The sequence below is a fragment of the Ranitomeya variabilis genome, chromosome 2 (genome assembly GCF_051348905.1).
Source record: "Ranitomeya variabilis isolate aRanVar5 chromosome 2, aRanVar5.hap1, whole genome shotgun sequence".
Taxonomy (NCBI): Eukaryota; Metazoa; Chordata; class Amphibia; order Anura; family Dendrobatidae; genus Ranitomeya; species Ranitomeya variabilis.
In genome coordinates this window covers 1092308886-1092328079 of record NC_135233.1, presented here as the reverse complement: position 1 = coordinate 1092328079, position 19194 = coordinate 1092308886, and the positions used below count along the sequence as shown (strand labels likewise).

Genomic DNA, 19194 nt, shown 5'->3' with positions numbered 1-19194 from the left:
GGTGGTGAGGACAGAGGTGCAGCTTTGGTGGTGAGGACAGAGGTGCAGCTTTGGTGGTGAGGACAGAGGTGCAGCTTTGGGGGTGAGGACAGAGGTGCGGATTTGGGAGTGAGGACAGAGGTGTTTGTCACCCCCGGCCCACAGTGTCCCTACCAAGATTTTCTTTATGCATCGGTAGTGCTATGGAGTAGAGTTGAGCGACTTTTACTTTTTTCGGATCGAGTCGGGTTTTGCGAAACCCGACTTTGTCAAAAGTCGGGTTGGGTGAAATCGGCTGATTATTGCGAAAAGTCGGGGGCCGACTGAAACTCGAAACCCAATGCAAGTCAATGGGGAATCAAAGTCGGCAGTGAGTGGAGGACAGGAAAACACCTACAGTGCCCATTTTATTGCCAAAAACATCAATTCTTGTTACTTAAGCTTGTCAATCTTAATTTACTTTATAATAGTAGTTAGGCATTGAAAACTGGGAGTCATTTGGCTAAAGTTGTGGGGGGTAGGGCTGGTTCAAGGTTTTAGTGGGCCCAGGAAACGTGGAATATGTCACGGCGGTGGAGCAGTGAGAGGTAAGTATTTCAACGTTGCAAGTGCTGTGATCCTGAGCAAGCAGGGGGGGCCCACTCGTTCGCATTGGCACTGGCACAGGGCCCCTCATAGTACGGCGGTGTTTGACGGCAGGGGCGCCTCCCACCGGCAGAGACACTTTTGCGTACTACGAGGGGCCCTGTGCCAGTGACGTCGCCAACGAGTATGCCCCCCCACCTGATGAAGGAACCTGCACTTTCATCTGCACCTTCCTCTTTGTCCCCGTGTAAGGTGGTATAACATGCGGGAAGGGGAACCTTACTTTCAGCAGGGTCAGATTCTGGCTGTGTAGAGTATAAGGGGAATGTAGTGGTCTAGGTCAATGTACCAGCAGACTCATCTAGCAGTGGCTGGGCAATGGGCAGGATGAGGAGGAAACACAGATATAGGCCCAAAGAATAAAGTGGGCTAAATGCAGTTCAAAATTGGTAACAGGACTAACCAGGCGGCATTGCTTTGTTCAGTGGAGGAAAACTGTAATGAGTGGCAGACACAGTTAGTAGGCCCAAATAATAAAGTGGGCTAAATGTCTGCCAAAATTTTTTTTCATAAATAACCAGGTGGCATAGCTAGGTACAGGGGTGGGTTCCTCTGCTGAGTAGCAGACAGTGGTAGTAGGCGCAAAGTATTAACTGGTCTAAATGGAGGCCAGGGCCCCTGTATATTTTAAGTATCATCTATCATTTCAACATATTTGTATTGGCAGTGCCATTGAAGGATTTAACAGCACAGACTACACAGTGGTGGAGCAGTGAGAGGTAAGTATTGCAAGTGGTAGAGCACTGTTCGAGCTGGGAGGAACACTCTCTCGTAGGCGGTGGTACTGGCACAGGGCCCCTCATATTACGACAGTGTGTCTGACGTTGGGTGTGCACCACCACCGCCAGAGACACTTCATTGTACTATGAGGGACCCTGTGCCATTGCCGTCGCCCAAAAGTGGGCACACTTACCTGTCCAGACAAACGGCACTCACACGGGTGCTTGCGCCAGGTGGTGACCACGGCCCTGTGGGGGGAGTCAGCCCATTTAGGGAGGTGTAAAAATGGCCTATGGTGGACATTCAGCGGCTGCAAATGGAGGAATTGGAGAAGTCAGTAAGAGGAGGCCAAAAGCAAGACATTTTTCAGGCAAGCTACGTGTCAGCAGGGGAAGGTGGGGCAAAATAATTTGAAATCCATGATTGGTTCATTTTAATGAAGGTTAGAATCATCAACATTTTGGGTAGCCAGACGTGTCCTTTTTTCGGTCAGTATTGAACCAGCAGCACTGAATACTCTTTCTAATAGCACACTAGCTGCTGGGCAAGCAAGCTCCTGTAATGCATATTCTGCCAATTCAGGCCAGGTGTCTAATTTGGATGCCCAGTAATCAAATGGGAATGACGTGTGAGGGAGAACATCGATAAGGGAGGAAAAATAGTTTGTAACCATACTGGACAAATGCTATAATCGATGCAGCAGTACCTGTCGTGTCAGCGGTCATTGCGAAATCACTCCACAACCTGGTCATAAAACCCCTCTCTCCAACACCACTTCTGATTTGTGCCCCTCTAACACCTCTGCCATGTTGCCCCCTGCAGCTCGTGTGAGAACCATGACCGCCGCTGTGTGCTGGGAATGCCTGAACCAAACGGTCTCCAAGAGTTGCTTGTTTGGTAGCCAATATTTGCTCAAGGTTCTCATGTGGCATGATATTTTGTAATTTCCCTTTATAGCGTGGATCCAGGAGGCAGGCCAACCAGTTATCGTCATCGGTCATCATTTTTATAATGCAGGGGTCCCTTTTTAGGATACGCAAGGCATACTCAGCCATGTGGGCCAAAGTTCCAGGTGTCAATTCACTGCTTGTGCTGGGTTGAGGAGCATTTTCTGGCAAATCAACATCACTTGTCTACCGCAAAAACCCTGTACCAGACCTTGCAACGGCACCAGTTTCTATTGCCCCCTGAGAAGCATCCTCCTCCCATAAATATTCATCCCCATCATCCTCCTCCTCCTCCTCTTCGTCCGCCACCTCGTCCAGGAGAGTTCCCTGGGCAGACAATGGCTGTCATCAAGGCTTCCCTCCTCCTCGGCTGCAGACGCCTGCTCCTTAATGTGTGTCAAACTTTGCATCAGTAGACGCATTAGGGGGATGCTCATGCTTATGATAGCGTCGTCCGCACTGACCAGCCGTGTGCATTCCTCAAAACACTGAAGGACTTGACAGAGGTCTTGTAGCTTCGACCACTGCACACCAGACAACTCCATGTCTGCCATCCAAGTGCCTGCCCGTGTATGTGTATCCTCCCACAAATACATTACAGCACGCCTCTGTTCGCACAGCCTCTGAAGCATGTGCAGTGTGGAGTTCCACCTTGTTGCAACGTCGATTATTAGGCAGTGCTGGGGAAGCTTCAACAATCGCTGATGGTTCTGCATACGGCTGGAGTGTACGGGTGACCGGCGGATGTGCGAGCAAAGTCTTTGCACCTTCAGGAGCAGGGCTGGTAACCCTGGATAATTTTTCAGGTTCAAGGTGTGAGCCAGGCAAGGTATGTGTTTCAGTTCTGAAAGGGCTATGGCAGCCATAAAATTCCTTCCGTTATCACTGACTACCTTGCCTGCCTCAAGATGTACACTGCCCAGCCATGACTGAGTTTGTTGCTGCAAGTACTCGGCTGGTACTTCCACGGTGTGTCTGTTGTCGCCCAAACACTTCATTTGTAACACAGCCTGCTGACGCTTACCACTAGTTGTTCGATAATGGGACACCTCGTGTGCAACACTGGCAGCTGCGGATGGAGTGGTCGTGCGACTGCGCTCTGTGGATGAGCTTTCGCTTTTGGAGGAGGAGGAGGAGGGGTGGCGAACGCCTACAGCCAACTTTCCTAGACCGTGGGCTAGGCAGAACTGTCCCACTATGGCTGTCCCCTGTGGACCCTGCATCCACCACATTAACCCAGTGCGCCATGATGGACACGTAACGTCCCTGGCCATGCCTACTGGTCCATGCATCTGTTGTGAGGTGCACCTTTCCACTGACTGATTGCCTCAGTGCAAGTACAATGCGGTCTTTGACATGCTGGTGGAGGGCTGGGATGGCTTTTCTCACAAAGAAGTGCCGACTGGGTAGGTCATAGCGTGGTACTGCGTAGGCCTTCAGGTCTTTGAAAGCTTCGCTTTCAACCAACTGGTAGGGCATCATCTCTAGCGAGATTAGTATAGCAATGTGGGCGTTCAAACCCTGTGTACGTGGATGAGAGGATGAGTACTTTTTTTTCCTAACGAGAGTCTCTTGTAGGGTGAGCTGGACTGGAGAGCTGCATATGGTGGAACTAGCGGTGGGGGTGGTGGACATGGCGGATTGAGAGAGGGTTGGTGATGGCATTCTTGATGTTGGCCTACATACAGTGTTTCCTACCAGTAACCTTGTGATTCCCTGACTGCTTTGGCCTTGCGACGATACCTCCACATTTGCTGCTGGTGGTGTCCTATCCGGTGGGCTTACAGTGAGGGAAGCAATGTAGCGTTGCTGACTACCTTCATTCTGAGCAGGTGCACCTATGGTACGTGACGTTTGGTAGTTAGTCCAGGCTTGCAAGTGCATGCTGGTTAAATGTCTACGCATGCACATTGTATTTAAATTTTGAAGATTCTTCCCTCTGCTAAAGGTCTTAGAGCATTTCTTACAGATGATTTTGCACTGATCATTCGGATCTTGGTTAAAAAATTGCCACACTGCACTCTTCCTACTATCGAATACCTTTTCAGGCATTGCACGCTGTGCTACTTTCACCGGATGGCCACGCTGTCCTAAAACTGTTTTTGTTTTTGACACACGTTTTTGGCCTGATACGGGCCTGCCAGATGACAGCTGTTGCGATGTAGATGGCTGCTGTGGATCATCCTCCTCTGCTTCTGAGCTACTGGCAGCGGCACCCTCTTCCTCCAATGGCTGCCAATCTGGGTCAACAACTGGGTCATCTATCACCTCCTCTTCAATGTCATGTGCACCTTCCTCTGTGCCACCGTGTAAGGTGCTTTAGCGTTCGGGACGGGGCACCATAGTCTCATCAGGGTCACATTCTGGCTCAGCACACTGCGAGGGCAATGTAGTGATCTGAGTCAATGGAACAGCATAATAATCTAGCTGTGGCTGTGCATCAGTGCACTCCATGTCCGATTCATCTTGTAATGGGCAGTTAACAATTTCCCTTTCTAACCCTGGCACGGTATGTGTAAAGAGCTCCATGGAGTAACCTGTAGTGTCACCTGACACATCCTTCACTTTTGGTTTGGGTGAAGGACACAAGGAAGCGACTTGTTCCTGACCGGGAGCATCCACTGACGACTCGCTGCTTTTATATTTGGAACTTTCTGAAGAGGAGGCGAAAGAGCTAGATGCTGAGTCAGCAAGGAAAGCCAAAACTTTTTCCTGCTGCTCCGGCTTTAAAAGCTGTTTTCCTACTCCCAGATAAGGGAGCCTTCGAGGCCTTGTGTAGCCAGACGATGACGCTGGCTCAACAACTCGAGCCTTAGGCGCTATTTTGCTTTTCCCACTACCACCAGATGCTCCACCACCACCACCACCATCATTACCAGCTGGCAATGACCTCTAACGGCCTCTTCCACCAGACTTCCTCATTTTTGGGAAAATGTAACCAAACTAACAACCGTTATATGGTACTGTAAAACAAGGTAGAAGGTGTATATAAACTTGTTGAGAATTTAAATCTCCCTTTTTTGGGGGGGAGACTGAACCAAAACTCAGGCCCTGTGCATAAAACAACACAAAGTAAGTGGCAGAAAGTGGCTGGCTGATATACGACAAACTAACAGGACTGAAGTATATCCACTTTGTGAGAATTTGAATCTCCCTTTTTTGGGGGGGAGACTGAACCAAAACTCAGGCCCTGTGCATAAAACAACACAATGTAAGTGGCAGAAAGTGGCTGGAAGATATCTGAAAAAATACAAGGACTGTAGCACAATTTCAATCTCCCTACAATGATCTCAGGAGAAGTATGGCAGCAATAAAAAGGACTGCTGCACACAAAAGTGTGGACAAATAAAAAGGAGAACTGTGCAGAAAGGAGCAACAGGATTTTTGCTTTTAAAAAAGCAGTTGGTTTGCACAGCGGCGTGCAAACAGCGATGCAGCTATCAGGGAGCCTTATAAGCTACAGAGTTGATGCACAGAAATGTAGCCTCCACTGTCCCTGCAAAACAAAGGTGGTGTTGGACAGTGGAAATCGCTACAGCACAAGCGGTTTGGGGGTTAATATTTCCTCCCTAACACTATCCCTGCTTCTGACTAACTGCAGCAATCTCTCCCTATGCTGAGGTCGGCAGAAGTAAGATGGCGGTCGGCGGGAACGCCCCTTTATACCCCCTGTGACGCCGCAGAAAGCAAGCCAAGCAGTGTCATGCCCTTCTCTAAGATGGTGGGGACCGAGACCTATGTCATCACGCTGCCCACACTCTGCGTCCTCCTTCATTGGCTGAAAAATGGCGGTGAAAGCGTCATATGAAATGCGACTTTGGCGCGAAGATCGCCGACCGCATGGCCGATCCCACACTAGGATCGGGTCGGGTTTCATGAAACCCGACTTTGCCGAAAGTCGGCGACTTTTGAATTTGTCCAATCCATTTCGCTCAACCCTACTATGGAGGGCTGCTCGCCTCTGTCACTGCGCTCAGTAATGATGTCGGCCATGTGCGCACAATAACAAGTGTAAATGAGCGTGTGATCGCACGGTGTCACCAATTACCCTGAATGTGCCCCCAGAGAGCGTCATCTGTATCTCTCCCGGGGGCACGATACCTACAGAGAAAAATTCAAACACCTGGGCTGCTGATATAATGTGGGGATCCATCATGACATCATGTAAAGGGGTCTCCAGGCTCCAGACCCCCAGCAGTGCTTGCCATATTGTCTCCCTGTGGACCTTGGTTTCCGGTGTTTCCTTGCATTGCTGTGTGCTGTATATACAGCCGTCCTCCAGATGATGCATAGATAATATATGACTGATGCATGGGCTGTATATACAGTCAGGATGTAAATATGAGCTACGTGCCCTATAGGAGAGCGGCGGCGAGGATTACAGCGGAATGCCGAGGTTTATACATTACATAATAATGTTCTCATAGAGTCACCGAACTCATGACTTTTGTTATGTAGGATGGTAATAGTATCATAGAAAAATGTATAAGTGAGATATAATGCACGGAAAGAAATAATGTCTTATCCTGTACTGATCCAGAAATACAGTGCCTTGCGAAAGTATTCACTCCCTTGTCTTTTTACCTGTTTTTTTACATTACAACCTGTGTGTAAATATTTTTGCAATCCGATTTGTGTGTGATGCATCAGCACTAAATAGTCTAAGTTAGCAAAGTGAGAAAAATCTAGGCATAAATTAATTATCTGGGATAAAATAACTAAAAATTAGCATGTGTATATGTATTCACACCTTGCAATAAAGCCCCTAAAAATTTCTGGTGCAAGCAATTCACTGAGATCTCCAAACGAAACTGTGAAGACCAAGATCTCCAAACACCACCATGAAGACCAAGGAGATCTCCAAACAACACTATGAAGACCAAGGAGATCTCCAAACAACACCATGAAAACCAAGGAGATCTCCAAACAACACCATGAATACCAAGGAGATCTCCAAACAACACCATAAAGACCAAGGAAATATCCAAACACCACCATGAAGACCAAGGAGATCTCAAAACACCACCATGAAGACCAAGGAGATCTCCAAACAACACCATGAAGACCAAGGAGATCTCCAGACAAGTCAGGGACAAAGTCGTTGAGAAGTACAAGTCAGGGTTGGGTAATAAAAAATATCCCAATCTCTGATGATCCCCCAGAGCACCATCAAATCCATTATCATCAAATGAAAAGAATGTTTTACCATAACAAACCTGTCAAGAGAGGGCCAACCCCCAAAATTCTCACCCTGGGCAAGGAGGACATTAATTAGAGAGGCACAGAGATCAAAGATAACCCTTAAGTAGCTGCACAATAAGCCGTACACTCCACAGAGGTGGCCTTTATGGAAGAGTGGGCAGAAAAAAGTATTTACTTACACACAAAAATTGTAAAGCTCGTTTTGAGTTTGCCAAGAAAACATGTGAGAGACTCCTCAAATGTATGGAGGAAGGTGCTGTGGTCAGATGAGACCAAATTTGAACATTTTGGCCTCCAAGGTAACTGCTGTGTCTGGCGCCAATCCAATACAGATCATCACCCCAAGAACACCATCCCCACAGTGAAACATGGTGGCGGTAGCATCATGCTGTGGGGATGTTGTTCGGCAGCAGGGACAGGGAAAATGGTCGAGGAGAAGATGAATGGAGCATGATACAGAGATATTCTTAAGCAAAATCTGTTTTAGTCTGTCAGTGACTTGAGACTGGGACAGAGGTTCACCTACCAACAAAACAATGACCCAAAGCATACTGCTAAAGCAACACTCGAGTGGTTTAAGGGGAAACTTGTAAATTTTTTGAGTGGTCGAGTTAAAGCCAAGACCTTAATCAAATTGACAATCTGTGGTCAGACTTGAAGATCACTGTTCACCAGAGGAAACATCTAATGGGAAAGAGCTGGAGCAGTTTTGCTTTGAGGAATGGGCAAAAATCCCAGTGGCCAAATGTGGAAATCTCATAGAGACTTATCCAAAGCGACTTGTAGCTGTAAATGCCTTAAAAGGAGGCTCCACAAAGTATTGACTTTAGAGGGGTGAATAGTTATGCACACTGAAGTTTTCAATTATTTTGTTCTATTTGTTGTTTGCTTCACAATAATAAAAAACACTGGCATGAACTGATGTACCGTAAATTCCAGCTTGTGAGCTAGCAAAACACAGAAAATCCTAAAAGAGGTGAATACTTTTGCAAGCCACTGTATACCCTGTATTATACCCCAGAGCTGCACTCACTATTCTGCTGGTGCAGTCACTGTGTACATACATTACATTACTGATCCTGAGTTACATCCTGTAGATCTTTTATTATAAAAATGAAAAACATAACAACAATAATAGCAGAAAACATAACAAAAATATTAGCCAGAAAATAATCAGTATACTGAACACTGGTCCAGCCGCTCATTCTCTCCTCCCACACATATTATACAGTATATACAGAATAACTACTTTGACCTTCAGGTCCGGTCACCAAACAAAATAATAATAACAAATAAAATAAACAATGGAAAACAAAGACTATATACATGAACTTTTTTTTTTTTTTTTTTTAGTTTTAAATAAAATAACTACAAATTAAACAAATATATACAATACTACAAGCTATCCTCCATTCCCAACCCCCCGCACTGACCTGAGAGCTGGTCCTGCGTCTCATGCCTCAGTCCATGTCCAACGTCCATAGGCCAGATCAGGCAGTGCCAGTTTTTCCCCCAAACAACCCAGTGTCCCATAGTCCCACAAGATAATCCCACCTCCCCCCTTTTCCCACCACCCAACCTAATACCTACACCCAATTCTATATCCCTATATACAATATATACACTATATACAGCAGCACACACCACAATAATTACAAAACACGAAGCCCAAGTTCGGCGCCTGCAGCCCTACATCACTGTATAATCAAACAAAACAAAAATCTACAGTGTCAGCAGCAGCCCACCACCAGGAAAGGAGATGACCAGACTAGGGCACACTAAAAGAAAAGCCCCTCCAGAGGAGCGCGGCCCTCCGTGCGCCCAGTCTCCCATACTCCAGAGAGCGCACCTTCACCAGGTCACCGAGTATGGTCCTAAACACATCGTCCACTGGGAGGATTTTTCGTTGCGTCGATACTAAGCACCGTGCGTTCCACGTGTGATACCTAACCACTGCGCTAACTAGAAATAAGGTGCAGCGCTCCCGACCACCCAGGTCTCCGAAAGCTCCATAGGCCCATTCCGCATAGGAGAGACCGGCCAGCCTAGACCAGCCAATGAAGGCGCCCACCCTGTTGTACACCTCTGTGTTGAAGGGACAATGAAGCAGGAAGTGGTCCATGCTTTCCAGCAAGGTACCACAATGCTCCCGAGGACAATTCCTGTCCTCAGAGCTCCTACACTTCAGATTGTCCCTCACACACAGTTTCCCATGGAAGCAGCGCCAAGCCAAGTCCCAAAACTTCGAGGGGATCCTGATAGAATTCAAAGGATGCAAACCCACCCCAAGATCCCGACTTGGGCAGTCCCTGAGCGCCAGAGGCCTCTGGAAATGGGTCAACAGAACCCTACTGTCAAGTAGTTTCCTTGGCAGAGTCCTGATCTCCCACATTCCCAGACCCCACCGACGAATTACCTTCAGAACCAAGGTAGCGTAAGCCGGAAGATGTCCATGCGGTGTGCGAAGATCCTTCACTTGCCCTCCTGTCTCCCATTCCTGGAAGAAAGGCTGAAACCATCCCCTACAGGAGAATACCCACGGAGGAGCCCTCTCTTCACAGAGGTTTGCGATATTGATCTTAATGAAGGTATCCACAAGGAATACCACAGGATTGACCATACCCAACCCTCCTAGTCTCCTCGTATGGTAAGTAACCTCCCTCTTGACCAGGTTCAGTCTATTCCCCCATAACAGTTGGAAGAACAAACTGTAGACCCGAGTCCAGAGAGATTCCGGCAAGATGCACACACTGCCCAGATAAATCAGTAAAGGGAGCAGGTAAGTTTTGCTCAGGTTTACCCTTTCCCTTAGGGTCAAAGACCAACCCTTCCATTGGTTCACCTTCTGAGTGGCGATCTCTAGCCTGCTGTCCCAATTTTGTTTGGGGTAATCCCCCTGGCCAAATTCGATGCCAAGGACTTTTGCAGAGACTTTGGGTCCTGGAAGGGTGTCCGGGAGCTCAAAACCAGGATCTCCTCCTCCCAGCCAGAGACTCTCACACTTATCCCGGTTGATCTTGGACCTGGATGCCTCCGAGTAGCGATCTACCTCTGACATCAGCCACCCTGCCTCCTCGTGAGAGGAAGCAAACACAGTGACATTATCGGCATATGCCACCACCCTCAGAGTGGCTTCCGGTGCTGCCTGATCCATCCCGATCCCGGCCAACGGTCCACGCTACACCCTCCTAAGAAGAGGGTCAGTCGCAAACACGTACAGCAGCGGGCTCAAGGGACAACCCTGGCGAACACCGGACCCAACCTCAAAAGAGCTACCAATCCAACCATTCACAAGCGGGAAACTCTCTGCCCCACTGTACAAGGTCTTAAGCCAATCAACAAACCCCCCCGGCAGGCCATATCTCAGAAGGACGAACCAGAGGTACTCGTGATTAACCCGATCAAACGCTTTTGCCTGGTCCAGTGACAGCATGTACCCCTTCCAGTGACCAGCCCTACCCTGCTCCACTGCCTCTCGGACACAGAGCACAGCACTAAATGTGCTGCGGCCTGGAACAGAGCAATGCTGGGCCCCCGAAAGGAGTCGGGGTGCAAATTTCACCAGCCGATTAAACAGCACCTTTGCCAGAACCTTCCTGTCTGCATTGAGAAGCGCTATGGGACGCCAATTCTCAATGCAAGACGGGTCCTTACCCTTTGACAAGATGATCAGAGCAGACCTCCTCATTGACTTCGGCAGAGTGCCCGAGGAAAGCACTCATTGAATACCTCAGTCAAGAGGGGAACCAAAACATCCTTAAAGGTCTTATAGAATTCAGATGTTAAGCCATCTGGACCAGGCGATTTTTTGGGAGCAAGCCCTTCAATCGCCAACTGAACTTCCTCTTCCATGATCATTTCTGTCAAAACGTCAAGAGAGGGGTCTACCCCTGGTTCGGGGACAGCTTCTGCCAGGAAAGCCGACATCTCATCCCAATCAAGATCCCTCTTCCCCAAGAGGTGCGAGTAGAAGGATCTGACAACCTCCAGGATCCCTGATCTGGATCGCCTCAGGGACCCCGTAGTGTCGACCAGTCCTGTAACCACTTTACTATTCACTGACATCTTGCAGTTTCTGTAAGGGTCGGGCGAGCGGTACTTCCCGTAATCCCTCTCAAAAACCAAAGATGCGTGTCTATCGTACTGACACCTCATAAGCAAAGATTTCACTCTGGAGATCTCCTCGCGGCTACCTCCAGTTGAGACAAGATGCTCGAGTTTCCTCCTCAGACCCTGATACAGGCGGTACCTGCTCAGACTCCTGAGGCTCGAGAGCTGGCGGAAGAATCTCGCCACCCTTTCCTTGAACATCTCCCACCACTCTGACCTACTACTACAAAGATCCAGTAAGGGTACCTGGCTCTAAAGAAAATCCTCAAAGGACTGTCTTATCTCCGCTTCTTCCAAGAGAGACGAATTGAGCCTCCAAAAGCCTCTTCCCATCCGGAGGGTCTCTGTAACATTCAGAGAAAACAAAATTAAACAGTGGTCGGAGAACTCCACCTCAACAACAGACACTGCTGAAGAGACAGCTTCCTCCTTTAAATAAAACCTATCTATTCTGGACCTACAGTTACCTCTATGATAGGTGAACCCCTCATGGCCTGGGGTGTGCCGAATGTGGACATCCACCAGGCGAGCCTCACTAGCTATACTATTAAGGGCGACGCTATCATAAGTCAGCTTGTCTCTGGAACCTCCTCTATCTCGGGGCCTCGTGACAGCATTGAAGTCCCCTCCAAAGACAACCTGCCGACTTGTAAAAAGGTAGGGCTTGATCCTCATAAAGAGACACTTCCGGTCCCACTTAGATTGGGGACCATAGATGTTAATGAGCCGGAGCTCTTGTCCCTTCATGAGGACATCTAAGATCAGGCACCTCCCCATTTCTAACTCAATAACCCGTCGGCATTCCACCGGTGCGGTAAAAAGGACCGCCACTCCGCTATACGGCTCGGCCGCAAGAGACCAATAGGAGGGCCCGAGTCTCCACTCCCTCTTAGCTTTAAACACATCTGCCATGTTTGGCAGCCTGGTCTCTTGCAAAAAGAAAATGTCAGCTTCAACCCGGCTGAGAAAATCAAAGGCCGCAAATCTAGCTGTATTTGACTTTATGCTGGCGACATTAATGGACGCCAGCGTCAACGGAGTGGGTTCCGCCATCATTGGTGATTGAGTTAGATGGCTTTCTTTTTCCCACTCCCCTTATCCTCTGCCTCAGAGGAGGAATCCTTCCCCCTCTTTAATGACATGGAGGTATCCATTTTCACGCGTTTTTTATTTTTTTCGTCCTCGTCTCCGGACTCTGGGCCAGTCCCTCCCTCCAAGGATCTTACGTTCCCAGAAGGAGGAGACTCGGCGCCCCCTGTGAGCCCCGCCGAAGCCAGAACCTCACCCTCAGCTTCCTCCTCAGAGGAAGAGATGTTTTCAAGGGCTTGGAACCGGTTAGAAAGACCAACCAGAGGGGAGTCGGTCTTTCCTTCCTTAGGTACCTTGGTCAGAGTGAGAGAAGATTTTTTATCTCCCTTCTTTCTCTTCTTTTTGGTGCCGAGCTTACGCTTGTCCTCTAGCCACTGCCTATTATCCTCATCCATACTTTCATAATGGGAGGACTCTGAGGCAGTGGCACTCTTCTCCCTGTGGATCCTCCTGACCTCCTCATCCAACTCATCATCCCTTGGGGCCTCAGCAGCAAGACTGGCATCCAGGACAGGGGCCGCCCCAGTAGCCCGAGGCTCGCCCAGCTCCCTATCCTGTCTGCGCTTGTGTAGACGCCTTAGCTGGGCAGGCGTCTTTTTATTGCTTTTCTTCCTTGGCCCCTCAGCTCTCTCACCCTTGCTAGTCCCTTCCCCAGCAGAATCAGCCTCACGGCTTTCTCCCACCGGGGTCACGACTGCGTTAGCGAAGGAGCGAGGACAACGGCTGAATGGGTGACCTAACTCACCACACAGGTGGCACCTAATCTCCACACAAGATGCAGCAAGATGGCCGACATCCCCACACAATGCACACTTCTGCACAGTGCAGTTTGCGCTGAAGTGTGTGGGGTCGCCGCACTTGTGACAGAGCTTCGGTTGCCCCTGGTAGAAGACCAGGATACGATCCCTACCCAGGAAGGCAGATGATGGTATGTGGGCAACCGTACCACCTGAACGCTTAAGTTTTACCATAAACGTCCAGGCCCCTGACCAGATACGAAACTCGTCATGGTTTTTCTTTGGCATCTCCACTACCTCTCCATACCGGCCAAGCCACGTCATGATGTCATAACAAGAAAGCGACTCGTTACATGTCATCACGGTCACTTTCTTGACTTGATTTTGGCGAGACACCGCCTGAACGGCAAAGTCTCGCCAGCCGGGCTCATTTTTTGCCAACTCATAGTTCGACCAGAAAAGTTCAAGCCCCTCCGGCCGAACAAAGCTGACATCAAACTCAGGTGTGGAATAGGGATGTATCAAGGCGTAGATGTCAATCGCCTTGAAGCCCATCCTCAGCAGGAGCTCCACAACCTTCGACCTTGGAGGACACGCATCACTGCCCCTCCACCGAAGACGGACCACATTCCTACGCACACTACCCGGCCCGGCTGTTGGGAGGGACCACACTGTATCCCCCCCTCTTTGCTCTCGGAAGGCCCCGAGGCCATGCCTCTCTATCCAGAAGGATAGATCAACCTCTCGACCCTCTACCATTAGTGATCTCTCTCCCTTCTTTAGAGCCTCCAGGAGACGCCGTTGCAACATGCCGTCCCCAGAGCCCAGAGACGAGGAGGACGCCCTATTTCCCCCGGAGGTGACAGCGGCATAACTCCTGACAGGTGCTGCCACCACCGGGGGGGCAACCGGACCAGTGACCACATCCACACCAACAGTATCACCATTACCCACCTCCATAACCTCCTCACCCTCCACCAAACCAGCAACCACACCACTAGACAAAGAGTTTTCCTCATCCATACCCACCACCACATTCACTCCTGCTGGACCAGTGACAACAGGGGGTGACATTTTGGCCTCCGCATCATCAGGCACAAGGGGCTGAGTCTCCTCCACAGAACTGGAGGTGACCTCACCCCTGGTTTTATGTGTGCCCTCCGCATCATCAGTTGATATTTTCCGCTGCTTCATGGTTGCTACCAGGCGCCGCTGATCTTTCGCTGCTGTGAGGCACCGCTGATCCTTAGCATCAGGATCTTGTTGACCAGCGGCGCCAACACAGAACAGGACTTTGGTGGGAGGACCGGAACGCCCAGCCCCGGTAACCCCCTCACACCGCCGCCGCTTCTCAACTAAGTGATCAGCGGCAACAGCATTCAGGGGCACCGAGGCTACCGGAGCTGCCCCTGACACCGGGCTGCTCCCCCCTCCCACTGGGGAGCGCACCACAGTATCGTGGCCTGATTTTTCGCCCGCCGCCGGGCCGCCCTCACTGTCCAGCCTCTCGGCTGATGTACCTGCTGCTACGTCCCCGCTACTACAAGCAGAGACGGAGCTCTGCGCCTCACTACATTGCTTTGTAGTCTCCCCGCGCCTTTGCACCGGATCCACAGCAGAACCCGGGCTGGGCTGGGCAACGGGGCTTATACAGCGAGCTGACCCTGCAGCCGACTCAGGGGGTACAGGGAGGGGGGCATATACATAGCTTACCGCTTCCTGCAGCTTAGGTTTGATCTTTTTCACCTTTTTTTTCCGGCCCTCAGGTGCCTCCTCTGGCAAATCATCACCAAGATGGAAGTTCTGAAGGCACACTGGGGACTCCAGGAGCTTGATCTCTGCCATTAGTGCCCCTCCCTGGTCGATGTCACTGTCCTCCCCAGAGCCAGCAGAACTGCGACGAGATGTCATTGTCGCCTGTCCAGCAGGGAGCTCGCTGCACGTGGCCTGTGAGTGACTAAGCAGGCCGCCAGGTGGGGCTTTCTGCTGGTCATCCTCCTTCTTCTCATCATCATCATCATCATCATCCACCTGGCTCCCAGGCTGCAGCCCTATCTGCCTTTGCTCTCTGTTATCAGCCATTTCTCTAAATCGGTCTTCATTTTGCAATTTTTCTTTAAATGGTCCACTTTTTTCTTGGATAAACGCTTTTCTTACCTCCAGGTCATTAATTTCAAGCTTCAGCCTCTTTACCTCCGCCTGGAATTGCGTCTTCCTGGGTCTGGAGGCGTCTGCAGCTTTTGCGCTTGTGCAGCGCAGCTCCTCCCAGAGCCTTCTCAATCTCTTGCTTGCTTCTTCATACTCACGAAGGTGGCTCATGACCCGGGAGGCATAGGTGGACACAGACTCCCGGGGTCTCTGCAGCGCCCAACCCTCCTCAGTGAGGTCGGCCTCACCTCCGTGAGCACTCAGCTTTCCTCCTGAAGGGCCGTCATCCTGCACGCTAGCAGGCTTCTCCTCCATGGAAGCCTTGCGGCTTCTCTGGGTCTCTGCAGACCTGGGGGGAGTAGGAGCCACATTGCTGCAACTCCTGGTGGAGCGTCTCACCCCCGAATCTTCTGATGTGCAGGCTGGTTGCTGGTTCTTTCTGCCCCCCGCCAGCCTGGTCCGGGAAGCAGAAGCCTGGGACTTGGCCCCCTCATTCATCCCAGGAAACCCACTCACTCCCTGGGTAAGAGAGAGAGCAGGTCCTCGGGCGGAGAGGTGGTGGTTCCCAGGAGCTCAGGAGCACACTGCAGGTTCAGCAGCGACTGCACCCACAATCAACACAGTGAGTAGCAGCTGAGCAGAGCTGCACCCACTATTCTGCTGGTGCAGTCACTGTGTACATACATTACATTACTGATCCTGAGTTACATCCTGTATTATACTCCAGAGCTGCACTCACTATTCTGCTGGTGCAGTCACTGTGTACATACATTACATTACTGATCCTGAGTTATATCCTGTATTATACCCCAGAGCTGCACTCACTATTCTGCTGGTGCAGTCACTGTGTACATACATTACATTACTGATCCTGAGTTACATCCTGTATTATACTCCAGAGCTGCAATCACCATTCTGCTGGTGCAGTCACTGTGTACAAACATTACATTACTGATCCTGAGTTACATCCTGTATTATACCCCAGAGCTGCACTCACTATTCTGCTGGTGCAGTCACTGTGTACATACATTACAATACTGATCCTGAGTTACATCCTGTATTATACTCCAGAGCTGCAATCACCATTCTGCTGGTGCAGTCACTGTGTACAAACATTACATTACTGATCCTGAGTTACACTGAAGAACAAAAGGGTAACAATGTTTTGACCTTCTGACTTTCAGGCTCCATATCTTACCATCCACTTCTGCTTTGATCGTGAGACTACAATTATTTTATAGACAATCATCTTGGATATCTCCTACATAAATGTGACTTGTGACTATTTAGCGTATGCTTAGTTATACAGATTATTATCATACAGCAGTACTGAGCTTTGTGAATGTGAATCAATCTCGGGGGTGAGGTATATGACTTGTTAGACAGCTCAGCACAATCGTTGTTGTTTTTTTCTTCTTGCTTCTCACTCCTCCTCTCTTTTTTAGAATATTATAAGAGGTACAACCTGACACTTCAGTGACTGGTTTATCGTCCTGCCTTGAGCAAGGTGGAATTGAGCTAATCTTTCACCGTGAATGATAAGGGGAGGTGAGAGGGGAGAAGAAGTGGCTCATAAGTGGAGAAAGAAGAAACCTTTTCTGATAATATATATTACAAAGTTTCTTATATTCATTTGTACTATTTATTTATTAAAAGTATTTTTGAAACTGCAGATTCTTTTTAACCCCTTTCCCACTCGAGACGTTTCCATACGTCCTGTGCCTTATTGACCTGTGCCTTATGGATACATTGCGCACGCACTCCGTTCCTCCCGAGTCTTTCCGTATGGCTAAGCAGTACTGTACAGCCACATACAGTATGGGGTATTGCCACGTTCAGTAGAAATTGTGGGACAATATATGATGCCATTTTTACTCATCGTGTGAAAATGTAAAATCTGGGGCAAAAACAACATTTTGGTGGTAAAAATGTAGTTATTTTTCCTTCACTGCACAATGGTATAAAATTCTGTGACACACCGGTGGTGACAATATGATCACTGAACGCCTAGAAGAATTAGTTGAGAGGTGCAGTTTGTGAAATAGGGTCACTTACGGGGGTTCTGCTGTTCTGGCACCTCATGGGCTCTCCCAGTGGGTCATGGCACCTGCAAGCTATAACAGTAAAATCTTGCGCTCCTTGCCTTCTGAGCTCTCCACTGTGCCTCAAAAGTAGTATTCCCCCACATATGGGACATCGGCGCACTCAGGAGAAATTGCCCAACAAATTGTATGGCTCATTTTCTCCTGGTACCCTTATGAAAATAAAAAAAATTGGGTCTAAGCTAACATTTTTTAGGGGAAATTTGATCATTTATTTTTTTGAATTTCATTTTCACGGCTCAACGTTATAAATTTCCATGAAGCACCTGGGGGTTCAAAGTGCTCATCACACCTCTTTCTTTAAACAGAAGATCGATACGATCAGAGAAAGCTTCGGCCCGCAGCGCCCAATGCCCCTCTGAGCTGCTCAACCCTGTTCCTCCAAAACGAGCTTCTCCACCATGACAGAAGATCAGCTCTCCACACTCCTGTCAAGATCACATCTCACCACTTGCACGCTTGATCTGCTCTCGTCCCACCTCATCCCTAACCACAACACAGTCTTCATCCCAACCCTACCACACCTCTTCAACCTCTCGCTCACAACTGGTGTCTTCCCCTATCCTTCAAGCATGCTAAGATCACACCCATCCTCAAAAAGCCCTCCCTCGACCCATCCTCTGTATCTAGCTATCACCCGATATCTCTTCTCCCATATGAAAAATTACTGGAACAACATGTCCATCTTGAACTGTCCTCCCACCTCTCCTCCCTGTTGACTGGTTACAATCTGGCTTCCGATCCCATCACTCAACTGAAACTGCCCTAACTAAAGTCACCAATGACCTTCTAACCACCAAGAGCAAGCGACACTACTCTGCCCTCCTTCTCCTGGACCTGTCTTCTGCCTTTGACACTGTGGACCATTCCCTCCTGCTACAGATTCTCTCATCTCTTGGCATCACAGACTTGGCTCTTTCCTGGATCTCGTCATATCTGACAGAACGAACATTCAGTGTCTCCCTCCTCCACACCACCTCCTCATCCCGCCCCTTGTCTGTTGGTGTCCCTCAAGGCTCAGTTCTGTGATCCCCTACTCTTCTCCATCTACACCTTCGGCCTGGGACAGCTCATAGAATCCCACGGTATGCAGTACCATCTCTACACCGATGACACACAGATCTACCTATCCGGATCTTACCTCACCTACTTACTTATCAAAATCTCACAATGTCTGTCTGCTATCTCGGCCTTCTTTTCTGCTCGCTTTCTAAAACTGAACATGGACAAAACAGAATTCATCATCTTTCCCCATCTCACTCTACTCCTCGACCAGACCTATCCATCAAGGTCAATGGCTGCTCACTTTCCACAGTCCCACACGCCCGGTGCCTCAGGGTGATCCTCGACTCTGCCCTCTCTTTCAAGCCACATATCCAAGCCCTTGTGTTGTGAATTCGGTTTTTGGGCTCCCCCGGTGGTCTGTTATGGTAGTGTCTCTTATGTGCCTTCCTCCATCTCTGATTACCTGTCGCCACCCTCTTGGGGAGTTTCCTATTTAAGGCTGCTTGGCTG

At 49.2% G+C, this 19194-nt stretch overlaps 1 protein-coding gene across 2 annotated transcripts in view; it reads left to right on the top strand.

Moving 5' to 3' along the window:
* The window catches only part of ADCY3 (adenylate cyclase 3), a 165946-nt gene that overhangs the window by 14176 nt on the left and 132576 nt on the right, over nt 1–19194 (top strand). The gene's annotated exons all lie outside the window — the stretch shown is intronic.